Below are 19,878 nucleotides of genomic sequence, written 5' to 3' on the forward strand. Positions count from 1 at the left end.
TCTACCAAGTCTTTTATTTATTGAAAATTTTGGACGGTCCAGATCGATTCTTTTATACCAGTGTTAGGAGAGAAGCCTCTAGAATAGTCTATACTTTTCCATCCGTCCTCTCATATGCCCACCACCGTTACAGCTAAATAATCCTTTCCTTTTTTTTTTCTCTCTCTTCTTTTCGAATTTTCCCATCCTCCACATGTGATAAAAATAAATAAATAAATAAATAATAAAAAACTGGGTTTTGACTCACTTAATTAAAAATATATATATTTATTATAAATAAATTATCAAATTAAGACATCAAAATTTATGATTTTACTTTTATAATTTATTAAAAAGTAATGTATTTCAAATATCTTTTAAAATAATTAATAAATTATGTCTCTATCCTTTGTGCTCGTGGTGTTAATGATTTTGTACTTAATAATTTAAAATAAATTAAAATTAAAAAATTAAATACATTTTACCCTTTATTTTCAATGATGTTTATATTTTACCCTTTTATATTTAAATTTTAATAATTTTTTTTCAAATTTATTAAAATACAATATTTTGTCCCTTAGATTTATTAAAAAGTCAATAAATAGTTTGTTCAAGGAAGAAACAATGTTCAAATATAAAAAAAAAATATTTATTACTAAAGTTCGAAGTTGCAACACTTTGCATTCACATGCAAAAATAGTCATGTAAATATCTTTCTAAATAAAAAAAAATAGAATTAATAGTTAAACTAATAACTACTATATTTTAAAAACATTCAATAAATTTTACTCAATTTCATAGTAGTCTTTGAAAAAAAGTACAAAAAGGATCTATTTCTTTTATAATTTTATAAAAGGGTTTGTAATTAAGGTAAATTATTGGTATTTAATAAATTTAGGGGGCAAATTGTCGGGTTTTAAATATGAGGGGTAAAGTGTAAAACAAGCCCAAAGTTGAGGGGATAAAATGTATTTATCCCTAAATTAAATTACATTTAAATTATTAATTTATATTAAATCCTCAAATTGATTTTTTTTATATTATCTTATTAAGTTATTTTATTTAATATAATTAACATATTTAATAACCTAAATTAAATAATTAAGTGATACTACATCATTGAATAATTTATCAAAGAATCTTCTAATTAAAAGCCATTTAATGGTAACAACATCTTGTTTTTAAATTTACATTTTTGACCAATTATTCTTTTAATTAAATGTCACTTTCCTCTTATTAATTCATGGAGGAGCAATCAGAACAGGAGTAGAAACAACATGTTTTTAATGTACATATAGAATGATATATGGACTAACCATGACCAAGAACAAACAGCAGTGATTGAAATTCAGTTATTAAATCTTAACCTTACAAAGAAATTATTTTATGAAAATAGAGAATTAGTTCGTACGGACCATTTGTTAAACAATGAAAGTGCTGCTTAGAGTATTAAAAAAATCATTACATATGTTGAGAGTAGTCATTAGAAATTCAATGTATTAAGTTTCACTTTTTTAAAGTCAATGTGGATATTCCATTTTGCCCTAATAGTATATGTTATTTCATCATATTGGTCCTTCTTGTCTTGTGTTTTTGTGTAGTATGTAAGGTCCTCGTTTTGCTTAGTTGTTCTTGTACTCTTTGATGGTTCATCCATTACTCGATTTTAGCACTGACTCTTAAACTACTTTTAGAGACCTTTTAGTAGCACCATATGTTTTCCCAAAGTTTTGGCACGTTTAGAGCTTTTACGGGCTCTTTTGGCACATCTAAACCATTTTTTTTGCCTCAATTGATGTAGGAAACCGATTCAATGGATTCAATCGGTCTGGACAACTAGTTCAATCGGTTGAAGTGACAATGTGACCAATTCATTATGTTTTCAACTTTTCTCCCCCGTTTTAGCCGCTTTTTGAGTCATTTCTTTTTTGTCTTTTTTTTTTTGGGTTTCCTAGGTTGGTTTTGGAGGGTTTTTAAGGGCCTTAACCTGGGTTAAAGGTCTTTTTAATTTTGGTTTTGTTTAAGAGAGTTTTAAAGTAAATTTAAGCTTTGATAGAAATGATGACATGTGTCAAAATCTTCACCCTTCCTTGACCTATAAATAAGGGTCTTGGAGCTCATTTTTAAGGGACTTCTCTCTTGGTTTTTTAAGGAAAACTCTGCTAATTTTTCCGAAGGATGATAGGTTCTTGGGACTTCTCACTTGTGAGGTGATTTTAAGTTCATCTTCATTTTTGCTTTCTTCTATTTATTTTCAATTTGTTTATATATTTCTTTTATTCTTGAGATGATGAATATAATAGATGTGGATATTATATTAGGATAGAGCCTTACAAAGTATGACATGATGTAACAAATTTGCAATACGTTATTCATTTAATAGTATTCCAGGTTCACTTTTATCTATCCTTATTCCATGCATTATACTCTATAAGCATTCTGACCTAGAATCTCTTGTATTGTATATGACTTGAGTACATTAAGAGTTACATAGAAAATCCAAGTCATGAGTTCCTTGTAAGTAGATGATTTTTTCATAACTAGTTCATGAACTTAGGCAATCCATTTGAGGTTGTAGTGTATCACCTCTTAATTGGAGGGATAACTAGGCTTGGTTGTCAGGATAGGGTTCCTATGATGAGTGCACTAGTGTGTATGATTACACACTAGACATTACCTACAGTGAGTCATGATATAAGGCTATCGAGTAGTCATGACCTTACCAAATTGCTATACTATATAGTCTTTCAACCTTAAGAGAATAGTGAACTTGTGTACAAGTTAGAGGTGGCTTTAACTTACGGGTGAGATAATAATTTAATTATATATTCCTTATGGATTGGGTCATTATTGATGGAAGTTGGTGGTAACAAGTATTCTTAATAGAGGCACCATGATATCTTATGTACTTTGAGATAGTTTGTTCTCTTGGGTGATCCTAAGGAGTGTCATAATGAAATTTGTGGGCTCATAATAATTTCTTTAGTGGAATTTGACATATGTTCTTAATGAGCTAGAGTATGTTGTTTGATCACATAATAAGAGGATCTATAACTCAAGGATTGTAGAGGTAGTTTTGAAAGGTTGATAGCTTTCACCTTGTTAAACTATGAATGACTAGTTCATGGGGAGATTGTACACAATGGATAGCAGGTCACAGACCCGAGCAGTTGGTGTCTCGTTATGATATACATAGGGTATTGATGTGCAATTGACTCTCTATTATGGGATGTTAAGTCAACTTCAGAATTGGATTTTGAGGAAGCTAGTACTATCCTAGAGGTTCTAATTGTCCCTGCTCAATTTTATATTCTTTGATGACACAGTTTATGAGGGTTGAATGAGTTTTTAGTTCACTTTTGTGCATAAAGAGAGTTTTGGTAATTATGTAAGGTTGCACAAAGATAAATGAATGATATCTCTGGATTGGGCTAATTAATTAATTAGAACCTTATTGGGTTAATTAAATAGTTAGCTACCTTCTTGGGCTAAATTAAGTGACTGAAGCCCATAGTAGGCTCAAGTTACTTAAACCTAGTAAGAAACCTATAAATCTTCAAGAGTTAGGGTTTTTGACTTTTTTTCATTATCTCCCTACAATTTAAAGTGAGAACCCTAGTCTCTAGCCTTGAGACCATCTTAGTGCCTAGACTCAAGAAAGAGTCATCGGGTGGAAGATCATGGTGTTTGACAAGATCTATTACAACTTTGGAGTATTCTATATCAACTAGAATAAATTCGGGAACATTTGGATCAAAGGTATGTGACATTATTCTCTAGATCTATATTTTTTGTGGTATCAATATTATTTTTTAAATTTAGAGAGTGTATGATAGATTTTCATGCATATTAATGATTCAAGGCACGAGAATAGAAAATTTTGGGGTTTCCCAACAACTAGTATCAGGGCCCTATGTTAGGATTTTGCATGTTGGATTTGTTCTATGGTGTGCTCATATTTTTTTTGTAGGGTTGGTTATTCATCCTATGACCTAATGGGATGAATGAATGTGATTGGTTTATTATATATTGAATCTACTAATAATTGTTGGTTTAAATGTTCTACATTCTAGTTTAGGTTGTAAACTCTGTGGTAAGGAGCATAGGATCTTTTCCTTGGTTGTAAAAATCTAGTTTTTATTTTCTAGATTGATTGTAAACTCTATTTCGAGGAGTATAGGATCTTTTTGTTGTAAACATTCACTTTTTCTTTTTTTTCTTTTTTTAATTTTTTTGTCAATCATGTAACTCAAAGAGATCATGGAAGAATTCCAACACATCATAGCAGATCCATGGTGAAGATTCCCAACCAGAAAAAAGGTAAGTTTTCTAATGAGGTGTCTACACAGTGATGTCAACTTTGACTCAAAATTAGGACAAGCTCCTATGAGTTTTTTGAGGCAAGCCACATATGGTTTGGAAGTTTAGGAAGTTAGAAATCAAACGCCTTAAACGGTTCATAAATCGAAGTTGAAATAAGGGAGATATGGTCAATTGAAGTAAGTTTCACAAAAAACATGTTGTTTCAGGATTGAGTTCAGACCAAATTGTTTTTGGTTGTTTGGGCTTGTTTTATGGCTTCTTTCTAGGCTAATTTTTTTTTTTTGGCAAAAATTGGGCATTTTAGGGTTTTCCAATTTTTACTAATCCTAATATTTGGTTGTTGGGCAATTTTGTTAAATTAAATTTTACCTATTTTTTAATTACCAAATATGCAACAGGGTCCCTAAAGGTTATAAAGAAATATTTGTTTAATTATTTCTTTATTTATTCTTTTTATTTTTTATTAATTGTATATGTGGCCTAAAATATGATATTTTGGTATTCTTAATTTGATATAAATTTTTATGGATTTTTCAAAGTTGGAAAACTTATTTCAATTAGAATATGCATGGTTATAAATTTTTATTTTAAGAAAAGATAAGTTGAAAAATAATTAAGAATTTTCTTTCCTTTGTTAAAATTAATTCTTAGAGATTTTAATTTTATTTGAAATCTTTTCAAATCATTGAGATCTTTAAGAATACAATATTTCTTTTTTGGGAAGAGCTCTTGTTTTTCCAAATTTTTATAAAATAATATTTTTCTTATTTTGTATAAGATTCTAATTTACCTTTTCTTGGTAAAATAAAAAACAACATGCCATATATAACTGGGATGAAACATGGATGAAACAAGTCAGAGACTTTGGTGGTTTTTGTTTTTCTATCCGAAGTTTGAATAGGTTCAAAGTTGTTTGAAATTTGTATAATAATCAATGCAAAAATTTCATTCATATTTTTTAATGTAACTTTTTAATTGACATTTGATTTACTCATTTTCATTGATATTGAATTGAAAAATTAAAATATTGATTATGATTTGTATAGGTGATAAAACTTAGAGCCCGTTTAACAATGATTTTAGAAAATGTTTTTAATATTTCTAATGCTTGAAAATTTTTATTATTTTAGTGTTAGAAATGTTAGAAACGCTTTATAAAATCACACCCAAATGGGATCTTAGACGTTAATTCAATAAAAACTAAATAAAAGATCTTAATTTTTTTTTTTTTGTTGAAGTTGTTTCTTGAAGAAACAACTTTAAATAAATTTTGTTGTTGTAAATTCAACATTTTTTTAATGCACAAATTTTGGATTTTTTTTTTCTTTTAACTCAAGTAACAACTTCTATTATATTTAAAAATTTTAATACAAAAATTTTATCTTCATAAAACAAATAAATTAAAATTAATTTTTTTTTAGTATTTTTGAATAATTTAAAATAATAAATAATGTGTTTAATTTTATTAAACAAATAAAATCAATGTTTCACATGACTAACTTTTATAAACAAATAAAACAAATTTCTTAACTTCATTAACTTCAACAATATAAATATAATTTTTTATGAATAGTAATTACATTTTATATTAAAAATATTTCTTGAAAATACACTTTCAAAATAAATTTAATTTTTTTTTAAATATATGATCGATATTTAAATGCAAAGTATTTTTTCTAAAGATATCTTTAACATAAATTTAATTTTTTTTTATTATTTTAATATATGATATGAAATGTGGAATGTTATGAAAATACAACTTCCAACCCGACCAACCAATTCCTCAATACTTTTAATATGGAAGGTATTTAATATAAATTCAATTTTTTAATATGAGGTTGATATGAAAATTGTAAAAGATGTCGATACATATTTAGTATAAATTTAATTTTTTTCGATGTATGATTGATATGAAAATTATGGAAGATCTATTATAAATTCAATTTTATGGAATTGTGGAATTGTTGTAAAATTATAAAGTGAAAGGATAATAAAACAAGAAAAGAGAAATTAGAATGTAGAAAGAGAATAGAATAGATTTTCATTAGAAGTATCTACCTTTTATAGGGGGTCACAAAGAGATATACATTAATGTGGATGATCATCCACAAGCTCCCATAATCCAATAAATTCTCATATTTTCTAACACTCCCCCTTGGATGATCATAAGAATATGGTAACTGCCTCATTAAAAACCTTGCCAATAAAACCCAGTGGGACAAAACCTGGACGAAGGAAAAAAGAGTGCAATATATCCATATTAGCATTCTCCCCCTTCATGTAAACATGATTATGATTTCTTTAACATTTCAAATGGTAGATCTCTCAATCTTCGCATTCCAATGTCATACCTTAATTTTTTCAATGTGGTCAAAGGTAATGCATTTGTGAATAGATCTGCTAGATTATCGCATGGCCAAATTTGTTGAACATAAATCTCACATTTCTTTTAGAGCTCATGAGTATAGAAGAATTTAGGGGAGATATGTTCAGTTCTGTCACCTTTTATGAATCCTCCTTTAATTTGTTCAATATAAACAACATTATCTTCATGTAACATGGTTGCATTACCTCTGATGGAAGGTAGTTGATTCGTTCCCAATTGAATTTATAACCTATATCACCATGCATTAGGATAGCTTTAGCTAATATAGCATAGTGGCTCTAGGTTCGTTCTCTGGGAAGGGTTTTCAACTCATAACTGATACCAATTCAAAGTTAAATTGGTGCTTTTTCATTTCAAGGTTAGCTTAAGAAATAAAACATAAACTTTGGTTAAATGAAGTTTTGTTTCAAGCTAACTAAAAAGAAAATAATAGAAATTATTTATGAAGAAAAACATTCCTTGGAGGTTTGGGTTTACAAGGGAGGTTCCTTATGCAAAAACAGAGCTCCGGTCATTTGGTTCATTTCCTCGCATTAGAGACTGAACATATAGTCAATTCTCTAACCGTTGTTGTACAGATGTAACCTTTAAATGGATTTCAGCTCTAATTCTCTCTCACTGATGCAACTGGCAATGGCTCGTGCCTCTCACCTAGCATTTGCCATTCAAGGTGATCTTTAACTTTGGACTTCCCTTCTCTAGCTCGCAAAAGATAACTAATGAATGTCTCCTTGGAGTCCAAAAGCTTACCAAGTGTTGGCAATTCTAGAAAATCCTACCTCCAAGTCACTTCCCAAAAGCTTGCAAGAGGTAAACTAGAGCATCTCCATGGACGGAGATCCCTTGCCTTACCAAAAGTTGGCTCAAGTGAATTGAAAGTGTTTTAAGTTAACTAAAAACATAGAAATCATTAAAGGATCACACTTTCTCCTCTTTAATGGCTGAAACCACAAAGCTATAAACTCTTGCACTTGGAACCTTTCCCGGCAACCTTAGCTCCAAGGAACTAAAAGTCTAGCCACTCATTCTCTGAGCAAACTTCCTCAGAGCTTGTTTGACTAGTAAGAAAAAGAATGAGAAAACAAAAATATATATGAAAAACAGAGCAAGTGCTCTGCAAAATATATTTCTTGTAAAATTGTACAAAGGATGCGTCTGAGAACAAGCTCCGACTCTCTACATCCTACCATATGTAAAGGAAATTACAAACTATATATAAGAGGTTATTCACCCTTTGTTCTTACTTAAAGACTAAGGAATCCTATGATAGGTGGATTACAAGGAGAGTTTGGGGATTTAGACATCAAATATCTAAAGCAAAATATCTCAAAATGTCGGTCGGATATATCAGGAAGCTTCAGGAGAACACCGCGGCACTGTGCAAAATCCGGGTAATCTGAATTGTCGGTCGCTGATGCTCTCCGGCTAAGCGCTATCAGAGGATCCGGATATGTCTGACCGGGGAATTTGAAACGCCCTGCTCTCCCATCTGGCGTCAGGCACCGTATGTGAATTATTCAGAGAAGATGGAACATCGGCCGGACAGAATTCCTCCCCGGGTGGAATGAGCTATGCCATGCGCCGCAAAGGGGGACCGTCTACGTGTGCAAGGTGTAGGGACCTCTCCCCCTGATGACACGGAGCACGCATTGCTATTTGGCGCAACTCCATCAGGATTTCCTCAGGGGACACGCGCCGCCATGCTATCCGGAGTAACTCCATCCAGATTCCCCAAGAAGACATGCGCCGCCATGCTATCCGGACTCCCTTAGGGAGAAGCACACGACACTCGTGAACATCACACTCCGGACAATAGCATATCCTATCTGGATATGTTGTCCAGATGGAAAACATTGACTAAAGTGAGCAAGCCTTGCTACAGCCCACGTTCCGCCGCCCTCCGATGGTGTGTTCGAACTCCCTATCCGGACATCTTTGCCATGGATTCCAAAGAACTCTCCTCAATCTCGAATTGCTTTGGTGATCAAAAAGCTATCAAAACACCAAAACTTAACACAATTTGATTAGAATTGATTGCAAGTGTCCTTAATATGTTAATTGGGTTAAAAGGTAATAACTACTACTCAAAGTATTTAAAAGAGTTAATTATAAGCTATCAAAATAGCACTTTTTGAGTAGTAATCAGTAGTTCACATGTTTCTTGTATATGTTGGATCATTGACCTTAGTCATACACATTCACGACTTGCTTCATGAATTGCAATAATTTTTGAATGATTTGAAAATGTGGCTACTATTGTTTATTTAACTGATCACCAAGATATTGTCATTCCACCATAAGTAAAGACATATCCCGTTTGAGATCGAGTTTATAAGGATCTAAAAGATATCCTGCATCTGCATACCCAATCAATTGTGATTTTGATCATTTTGAATAATATAAACACATGTCACTTGTTCCATAAAGGTATCGCAATATATGTTTAATCCCATTCCAATGCCTTTTAGTTGGGTCAGAATTGTATCTTGCTAGTAAGTTGATAGAGAATGCTATGTCTGATCTAGTACAATTTGCAAGATACATTAGTGCACCGATTGCACTGAGATATGGTACTTTTAAACCAAACAATTCTTCATTTTCTTTTTTATGATGAAATGAGTCTTTGTTCTTTTCAAGTGAACGAACAATCATAGGGGAATTGATTGGATGTGATTTGTCCATATAAAATCGTTTTAATACTTTTTTTATATATGTTGTTTGATGGACTAATATGCCATTTGAACAATGCTCGATTTGTAGGCCGATGCAATATCTTGTTTTTCCCAAGTCTTTCATTTCAAATGCCTTTTTTAAATAATTGACTGCTTTTGTGAGCTCTTCAGGAGTTCCTATAAGGTTTAAATCATCCACATACACTACAATTATTGTAAGCCCAAATTTTGATTTCTTGATAAAAAACACATGGGCAAATTGAATTATTCACATATCCTTCTTTTAACAAATACTCACTCAAACGATTATACCATATACATCTGGATTGCTTTAATCCGTACAAAGATCTTTGTATTTGATTGAGTACATGTTTCGAGGTTTTGGATTAGTTGTTTCAAGCAATTGGAATCCTTCGGGGATTTTCATATATATGTTAGTATCTATAATCCCATATAAATAGGTTGTAACAACATCCATAAGACACATATATAGTCATTCAGAGACTGTTAAATCTATCAAGTATCGAAGTGTGATTACATCCATTACAAGGGAATAAGTTTCCTCATAGTTTATACCAAGTCTTTGAGAGAAACCTTGAACAATAAGTCGTGTTTTATATCTTATGATTTCATCATTCTCATTTCGTTTTTTCACAAAGACCCATTTATATCCAACAGGCTTTATGTTTCCAGGTGTTTGAACTATAGGTCCAAATACCTCTCGTTTTGTTAACGAGTTTAGCTCTGTTTGGATTGCTTCTTTCCATTTTGGCCAATCATTCATTTTTTACATTCATTCACAATTTGTGGTTCTTGATATTCAACATTTCTCATGATGTCCATAGCCACTTGGAATGCCAATATATTATTTATGATAATGTCGCTACGGTCCTTTGTTTCTCCGGTGTGACTCATTGAGATCTCTTCAGTTCTAGATATTGGTATTTGATCAATTTATGCCTCTTCAAGAGCTAATTGTTTGTTAAGTTGGGTTTCATCATTTGACCCTTTCATATTTGTGAACTCTTCAGGAGTACTAAGTTTTTCATATGTTGTTCCTTTTCTTTTTCTATGAATTAAATCCTTTGCGCCAATAGGTTTACCATGCTTCAAGCGTGTCTTAGATTCATTTGCTATGTCATTCTCCAATTGTCCTTCAAGGACATCAATATGTGTTGGGGCGTTCACAACTGGCATGTGTGACTTTGTTACTTTCTTTATATCTGTGAAAGCATCAAGTAATTGATTTGCAAGTCCTTGCAAATGAACAATCCTTTGAGCTTCTAACTCACATTGTCTTGTGCAAGGATCAAGAAGAGACAAGAAGGGTACATACCATGTAATGTCTCACCATTCTTTTGACTTGTCTCCCCCTAATGAAGGGAAAACATTTTCATCAAAATGGCAATCTGCAAGGTGGGCAGTAAAAACATCATCTATGACTGGTTCAAGATAACGGATAATGGAGGGAGAATTAAAACCAACATATATACCAAGTCAATGTTGAAGTCCTAACTTAGAACGTTGAGGTGAAACTATGGGAACATAGACAACATAACCAAAAATAAGAAAATGTGAAACATTTGGTTAGGAGACTAAAGCAAGTTGTTAAGGTGAGCAATCATGATTAGCTGTAAGGCGAATTCGAATTAAAGTGGCAACATGAAGAATAGCATGCCCCCAAGCAGACAAAGACAGTTTTGTTCTCAAGAGTAATGGTCTTGCAATCAGTTACAAACATTTAATTAGAGATTCAGCTAATCCATTCTGAGTATGGGTATGAGCAACAAGATATTCAACATCAATGCCAACCAACATACAATAATCAAGAAATGTTTGAAATGAAAATTCACTAGCATTATCAAGACAAATTGTCTTAATAGGATGATTAGGGAATTGTGCCTTGAGTCGAATTATTTGAGCAAGTAACCTGGCGAAGGCAATATTTCTAGTTGAAAGAAGACAAACATGAGACCAACGAGTTGATGCATCAATTAAAACCATAAAATAACGAAAAGGTCCACTAAGTGGATGAATAGGTCAACAAATATCACCTTGAATACGTTCTAGAAAGGTTGGTGATTCATATTCAACCTTGGTAAATGATGGTTTAATAATTAATTTGCCTTGTGAGCAAGCAACACAATTGTAATCATTGGGCATCAGAATCTTCTGGTTCTTCAAGGGATGTCCTAAATAATTGTTGATGATAAGACACATCATGGATAATCCTGGATGACCAAGACGTTCATGTCATATCATAAAAGTTTTTAAGTCACAGAACTTCTGGTTCATGACAGCATATGACTCAATGGGTCTAATGATTGTTTGATATAACCCACAAGAATAAGAAGGAAGTTTTTCCAAGATGTGTTTTTTCCCATAAATAATTGAAGTAATGAGAAGGTATTCATTACTATCATCATTCATAGTTTCAATGTGATATCCATTCCGGTGAATATCTTTGAAACTAAGAAGATTTCACTTGGATTTAGCATAATAAAGGGCATCATTAATGTGGATTTTAGTTCCTCTAGGTAAAATAATAGTTGTTCTTCCGAAGCCTTGAATCAAGTCTACAAGACTTGATATTGTATTAACATTAGACTTAACCAACAATATGTTGGAAAAATATTTTTTATCACGAAGGATTGTGTGTGTTGTGACACAATCTGTAAGACATGCATCTACATTGGATGTCGTATGATGTACCAAGGTATGAGAAAGATCCATGTATCTTCAAATATAAATAAAGAGAAGAATTTAAATAAGAAATAATAAAATGTGAAATAAATAATGTGTTTAAAGATGATAACAAAATAAACATATTTGCAAAGAACTAAATAAGAACATAACATTTAATCATAAGAAACATTTCCATCACCAATTAGATGGTCAATTTTCCCATTAGGATTCTCAAAGAAATTTGAAACATCTAAATGGGTTAGATCTATTGGGCCATCACTATCAATGAAGTTCATTTCAACTTCCTTTCCTTTTGCTTTTATTGAGGTTTGATAAAGGTCAACAACATGTCTTAGAGTACGACAAGTACGTGACCAATGTCCTTTCATGCCACATCTATGACACTTATTCTCACGAGCATGTTTACTTTGTGGTTCTATCCCCTTTTCAGGTTGTGCCTCTGAATTATTCCACTTTTGGTGGTTTGAGTTGTTCTTTTTTACTTTGAGAACCACTACGATGAGAAGAATTGTGTTTACCACAACCTCGATCGCGACCACGTTCTCGACTTCATCCATATCCATGTCCAAGGGTTTGAACAGATGTGGCATTGGCTTCAGGCAATGACATAGACCCAGTAGGACGAGATTGATGGTTTTTCAATTGTAACACCTAGTACTAATGAATTAAATAGGCAATAATGATTATCTTGGTACTTCACTTTAAGCATGCTTTATTAGATGTTAAAACTAGTTTAGTGCTAATCTTGTTTAATTATGAATTAAACTTTGATTAAGGTTAAGTGGGATTAATTAATGACTTAAGCATGCTTATTAGGTTCTTAGGGGCTGATTAGGGTTATGAAAACCTAAAGGACTAATGGGCAATTATGGGTTTTATTTTTGATAACTTGAACGACTAAAGTGCAAAATATGGAAATTGGAGTTAGTGGAATGCCACCTCCTACTTGGGTGGATTGGTGGCAGCCATGTGGGCTGCCACCTCATGCTTAGCTGTATGGAAACCCCTTTATAAGAGGGCTACAACTTGTTTTCCACCATTTCGCCTACAGCAACTTGGGTTAGAGAGAGAATCTAGAGAGTGAAAGTGTAGATTTGAGGTAAGCAAGTTGTTTAATTCTTGTAATTTTCGTTTATTTTGGTTCCTAATGATATGCTGAAAAAAATTAACGGTAAAATTTTGTGTAAAAATTTAGTTTAATTAGCTATAAACATGTTTTAGTTAAAAATCACAATTAATTAAGGATTAAAGTATTTTAACTTAAGTATTTTATTAATGGCAAGATAAGCATAAATCTTTGTTTAATTTGGTTTGATTGAAAAATAGATTAGTAAACATGTGATTAATTAGGTTATTTGGACACTTGGGATTTGTTAATGGGTTAGGCTTTAAGAAAATCAAAACAGTTAGTGTTTGGTAATTAATTAGGGAAATTAATATGCATTGTAAATATTATTTAATTCAATTCAAATTTGATTTGAAAACCTAAAGGTATATAGATTAGAGAATATGAGAACTAAAAATTAGCAACAGTAAACTATATAAATTTTCATGGTTAGGAAACCTAAATTATGTTGTTTCATTTTCGTTCCTCGTAATAGGCAAAGATCGCCTACATAGAAGAAACACAAAAAGGAAATTGGTGTAAGGTAGGGAATTTTATGCTATTCTATGGTGTATCTGATTTCTTTCCTTGAATCATTTGTTGGAATTTCATGTTATTTTTAAGATTTCATAAAATGTTTTAATGTGTCATTACATTTCGATTTATTGCATTAAAATGTTACCATGATATTGATACGTATATTGGTATGAAGATTCATGGTTCTGTGTTGTCGAAATGGTTCATGGTGTGGTTGCATTGCAAGAAGGATATGGAATTATCACAAATGATATTCGAAAAATTGGTTGGTAGGAAGTGTTTATGTGGTGCTACAGACATTATCTTTTGATATATTGTTTATGTGGGACTATGAGTCCTTGGGTGAATGTCCCTAAAGCCCTCGAGGAAGACACTCTGATGTGGGTGTATGGGGTTGGTCCTGCCCCTGGATTTTAGTCCCAAAAGACACGAGGTATGACTTGCTCTTGGGTGATATCCTAGATAGTCATTATTATATTGATCGAGTATCTTGTGGAGCATTGATATCTGATGTGTAGATTGGTGGGGGTTAGCAGTTTATCAGTTGTAAAAGGATGGATGAGGAAAAGTAAAGATGAAACCAACAAACACATGCATACATGTTTGACATGATTACACATTTGTTAATGGTTATGAAATGTTTATCATGCATGCTATTAAATTTTTAATTCAAGGTTTTTAAGGGTATGCTTAGGATGGTTATAAACTTTCCTACTGAGCTGTGAACTCACCTTATCCCTTCCACCTTTAGATGCAGGTCAGAAGACCTATACAGGAAATAATGCTTGAGCAATGCTTTACTGTGATTGGATATTGTTTGCTCGCATTGAAAGTCTTTTGAGGCCTTGCCTTTTGTATCAAAGATTGAATCTTTTTGTAGGAATGATGTAATATATATATATATATATATATTTGTCAAGTACACTTGTAGTATGGGCTACCCATAGTGAACAATGGGGTTTTGGTATATGTAAATTAATGTAGTATAAGTTTTTTTTAAGAAACGAACCATATTTTGTTAACTACAAGTTACAAAGTTTAATACAGGATGTACTCCTTGTAACAGGTTTTGCATATCCTCTTTTGCACATAATCAAGCAGGAACTCAACATTTAAATTTTTGAGAGCACTTATACTGTACTTGAGTATCAATTGTTTACTTTTAAGAATAACAAAAAACCGGGGTGCGACATCAATAATAACTCATTATTTTGTTCAGCCACAAGAAGACATGAGATCAATTATGAATATTTAGTGAAACGAAGCTCTCGATATTGCTACTATAGGAGCACATTCAAGGTATGAAATGTCGTGAATGTTTTTTCAAGCATTTCTTCTTCAATGACCTTTTCTCCACACAATTTTAATTGTGAGCTAATTTTGAATAGGGCTGAGTTGTAGTCACTAACAAACTTGAAATCTTGTAATCTCAAGTGCATCCAATCATAGCGTGCCTTTGGAAGGATTACAGTCTTTTGGTGGTTATATCGTTCCCTTAGATTATTCCAAAGGATGAAAGGATCTTTAACCGTAAGGTGTTCACCTTTTAATCCTTTATCAATGTGATGGCGAAGGAATATCAAAGGTTTGACGCGATTTTGCAGGGATGCATCATTTCCTTCTTTAATGGTATTTCCAAGATTCATCGCATCTAGATGAATTTTAGCATCCAGAACCCAAGATAAGTAATTCTTGCTCGAAATATCGAGGCCAACAAATTCAAGCTTTACAAGGTTTGACATTATTTGAAAGCTATATATAATATTAATTAGAGAAATATTTCAATTATTATAATAAACTATTAATAAAATGCTTTAACAATATTTCAAGTAAACAATATCTCAAAATATAATAACATAAAATTTATCAATTATAAATATGGTAAAAATGTATAAATATGAAATAAGAATTAAAATTTAATATATACATAATTTAATATATATTAGACATAAGCATTATTTCATAATGACAAGCATATTCACATAATTCAGAAAGTAGGTGATAGAGGACATACCTGGATAGCATAGATAATTTGTAACGTGCTTCCTCAAGTTGTAAGGGGTTAGATAACAAATAATAAAATATAGAAATCCTAGCATGCTCGTTATCTAATTAGCATAGCAAAAGTGATCAAAGTATACGGAATCATCAATTATCACATACATCTTGTATATAATTCCTAAAAAATAGATAGACGTGATTTCAACAAGTGTCAAATGTGGCAACAAAAATAAATTTTGAAAAGATTTTCTTATGTAGGGGTTTCACCAATTCCCCAATCGATATACACGAATTTAGCTTAGAATTATCCCATTTATTTGTGACCACAAGCTTTGATTCGTGTTTTATTCAAAACTGTAATTTTATTTGAAAGATGTGAACCGATCAAAACATGGTTGCACATTATTTTAAAAAATGAGATTTTGATTCTAAGAAGTCTAAATGAATTTTTGAAATGGGTTGTTAAGGGGATCTTTTGACTCTAAGAAATTCTAAATGAATTTTTGAAATGGATTTTTAAGGAAATGAGATTTTGAGAATGTTGTTATGTTTTAAAAATAAAAGAAATTAATTTGAAAGCAATAAAATGTATGAATCGAAATACCAATCAAAACAAAAGAGAACAAAATCACAAAGTAGAAATTTTGACAACCAAAAAAATTGAAGGTGAGAATGGAGGCTAATCTTCATAAGTTTCCCAAAGCCTCAGAAAGAAAGAAATCAAATTAAATGAAGGATCACTAAAGTAATGGGTAATGCATTCTAAATTAAACAAACTAATAAAGTATCGATTCATGAACTAACCGCTAGGATTTTAAAAAAAGCATATAAATTAAGACAAGGGTGATCAGGAACTAACATTAATGATTTTGAAATAAAAACTAAAAAGGGATCAATTCAGGTAAGGAACTAAAATTATAGAAGTGCCTAAACTAATTAAAACGAGTTTGACTAAATTAAACTAAAAACATGAACTTTCAAATATATAATCAATTTTATTAATGAACTAAAAACTATAAGGGTAACTTAACTAATTAAAATGAACCAAATTAAGTTCAAACAAATTGAGAAACATGAATTTGATTAGACGAGATCAATTAAACTTGTAAACTAGAATTCGTGAAACACCTAAACTATATAGGATGACTCAAAACCAAGATTAACAATTCTAACTTTCAATCTAATGGAATCAAAACAAATATAAAGAAAATTAACTTTCAAACCAAAAATTAAGAATAATAATAATAATAAATAAATAAATAAATAAATAAGCTGACTTACCTTCTCTAAATGGTGTGTGTGGGCTGCCCATGGTAAATCTTGAAGTAGTAGCTTGCTACTTCTTCTCCAATATGTGTGGTTGTATGTGGGGCTGTGGATGAGCCACTAATATTCATGGTAGCAAGTGATCCTCCATGTGCATGTGTATCATCTCTGATCGGCAACGTGTGAAGACCTTTCTCTCTTTAGGATGCAATGTGTGATGTATGGAGAGAATCCTTTCCGTAAGGAACACGAGGTTGTTAACTCTCCTTCAATGGCTGACTGTGCATTCTCCTCTCCATAGAGCCATGTGGTGATTTTATTCTTTTCTCCAAAGACAGACAAAAGCTCGTAGACTTCCATGGATGAAATCTAAAGAAAACCAGAGAGTTTTGATCAGCATGGGCGCTCGTGCCATTGGAGATGCAGTCATGAAGATTCCCCTGAGTGACCGGCTGCTAGTGCGTGTCTTAAATAGAATCTGTGATGCGCGCTTGTCTTCTTGATGGGGAATACGGTTGTACGCTCCCAGCGTGGAGGAAAGTGGCAGCCCACTTTTCAGAGAATTTGTGGCTGCTGGCCCTTAACGAATCAATGATGTCCGGGCCCCCTTCTTCTTATCCCTCAATGTGCATGTCCTCTCCAAAAAATAAATCCCCTACCCGTTCCCTCTGTTATCCTCTCTAAAAAATATCAGAAATACCCATCTACCCCTTGTCCTCTCTTTGAAAAAAATCACGTGTTTTCTCCTTGCCCAGAAAATTCTCTCTTTTTCCTCCTTCACGTGTTCTCTGCCTAAAAAAAAAAATCCTCTTTTCTTGTTTCTTCATCAATTTCAGCTTTTGAAGACAGCTCACTTATCAATGGTCCTTCACCAAATTTCCAACATGTTTCATTGTGGATTTTCAGCCATGAAAAAAGCTCCATTCACAGCCACAATTCTCCTGTGTCCACCACAAAAGTCAAACTTCAAGAATTCACCCATTGCATGAAACTACCTTCAAAGGAACTCTCCATATGCAGCCATATATTCTGCCATTCATCCACAGAGATTTATAAATTCAAGGCCATTGAAACCTTATTGGAATCAAGTAATTAATATTCACAAAGTGGCTGCCCATTCTTCATCAAAATCGAAGTGTTAACACAACTAGAAGTGAATGAAAACCTTTCCATTTAACCAAGGCATCAACACGACTGAATGTGTATAGCATCTCCTCCATTAAATCAAGGCGTCAACATGTGTAAAGGGGATGAAATTCCCGATGGTGCGCGATGGCGATTGCTGATGATGCATTCTGATTCTTCCTACAATGATCCAGACTAATTGTTCTTCAATGGATCAAGTTCCTCTTCTGAATCACAATTTGGTGCATCTCATGATGGTGTGTGTTCCCGTAATCAATGGGAGCGCGTGCTTTTCTCCAATCTCACTGGACCGTCTATGTTGGAGAGGAATTCCTCTTGGAGCGTGTTGTTTCCTTTTTCAAATTTGTAGCATGTTCCTCCTTGGTAAGTAATCAAATCCTTACCATGTTGACTTTTCTTTCTAAAAAACAAAAAAAATCCTCACAGCCCACTATATGCGTATTGTGCACTAATGATGAACTGCATGTCCACTTCTCCTGATGCATGGATTGTGTTCTCTCATGCGGAATGCGTGTTGTGTCCAACTCTCTCAAGGATGCAGCCATTTTGCTTATGGCAGCATGTGGATGAAGAATTAATGTGCAAATTCGAGGTGGACCAATCATGGAGGTTCAGGAATCGGGATGCCAATGTTGCTGTCAGTTTTCCTTTCCTCTCTTCAATGCGCGCTGAAAATGTATCACAAATGGTGCGGCTGGTTGGTGGTCCTCTTCCCAATGGTGCAATTGCACCTTTATCCTGATCAGAATCTGTGACTGCCCCTCTCCAAAATCTGGTGCATCTCCATTCAAAAATCTGGTGCATCCCTCTTCAAAAATCTGGTGCATCCCTCTTTCAAAAATCCCATCATACTCCCTTCCAAAATCTGGTCATCTTTCCTCTCAACAATCTCGTGTATCCTTTCAAAAATCTGATCATCTTTCTCTTCCAAAAAAAGTCTAGCCATCAGAACTCCTCCTCAGTTCCTCAATAATCTGCTAAAAATTCTTCCTTCCATACCTGCTCCCACCTTGCACCCGTAGGGATCCTTCAATATGTGGACTGTCCATATCTTTCACATGCGTGCTGGCCACTTACCATCCTTGCATGGTGATATCTTCCTTCCTTTTTTTTTACAGGATTCTTTCCAAGTCTCTTTATTTGGCCGTGATCTTCTCTCCTTGATGGCTCCCAGTCTCATGTAAAAATTAAAAATAAAATTGAAATAAGAAATGGGAGTTATGATCAAAATGGAATATAATGAAATAAAATAAAATGTCAAATCACATAGCCACAAAATCCAAGATATCAATTTATGGGATTAAAGAATGAATAAATAAGTAGGTAAATAAACAAATAAATTGATAAAAATATAAAAATAAATATTAGACGTATGCAATTAGGAAAAATCAAGAAATTAAATTAATGCAATAGATTATAATAATTTAAATGTCAAACTCAAACCATTAAAAATCAGAAAATTCATTCATGTAATAAAAAGTCAAGCCAACACTCATCTTATCCCGAAAAACAAGTAACCGAAATCAAGATCATGCCTAAGAGAACTATGCCAAAAGAAGTGTCTAAGTGACCTATTCTGAAAGATTGTCTAAGTAACCTAGGGTGAATGTGTGTAAGCTAGAAAGCATCTCAGTGGATCTAAGCGGGTCAAAGTGAATCTCGGGAGGCCTAGGGTGGTGCCTAATGGGCCAAGTGTACCTAAAAGCTATCCTAAAAAAAATGAAAAGCTTAAGTCTACATCAAGGCTGCCAAGGGTC

Source organism: Vitis riparia, chromosome 13, assembly GCF_004353265.1.
Source record: "Vitis riparia cultivar Riparia Gloire de Montpellier isolate 1030 chromosome 13, EGFV_Vit.rip_1.0, whole genome shotgun sequence".
In the NCBI taxonomy this organism is placed as follows: domain Eukaryota; kingdom Viridiplantae; phylum Streptophyta; class Magnoliopsida; order Vitales; family Vitaceae; genus Vitis; species Vitis riparia.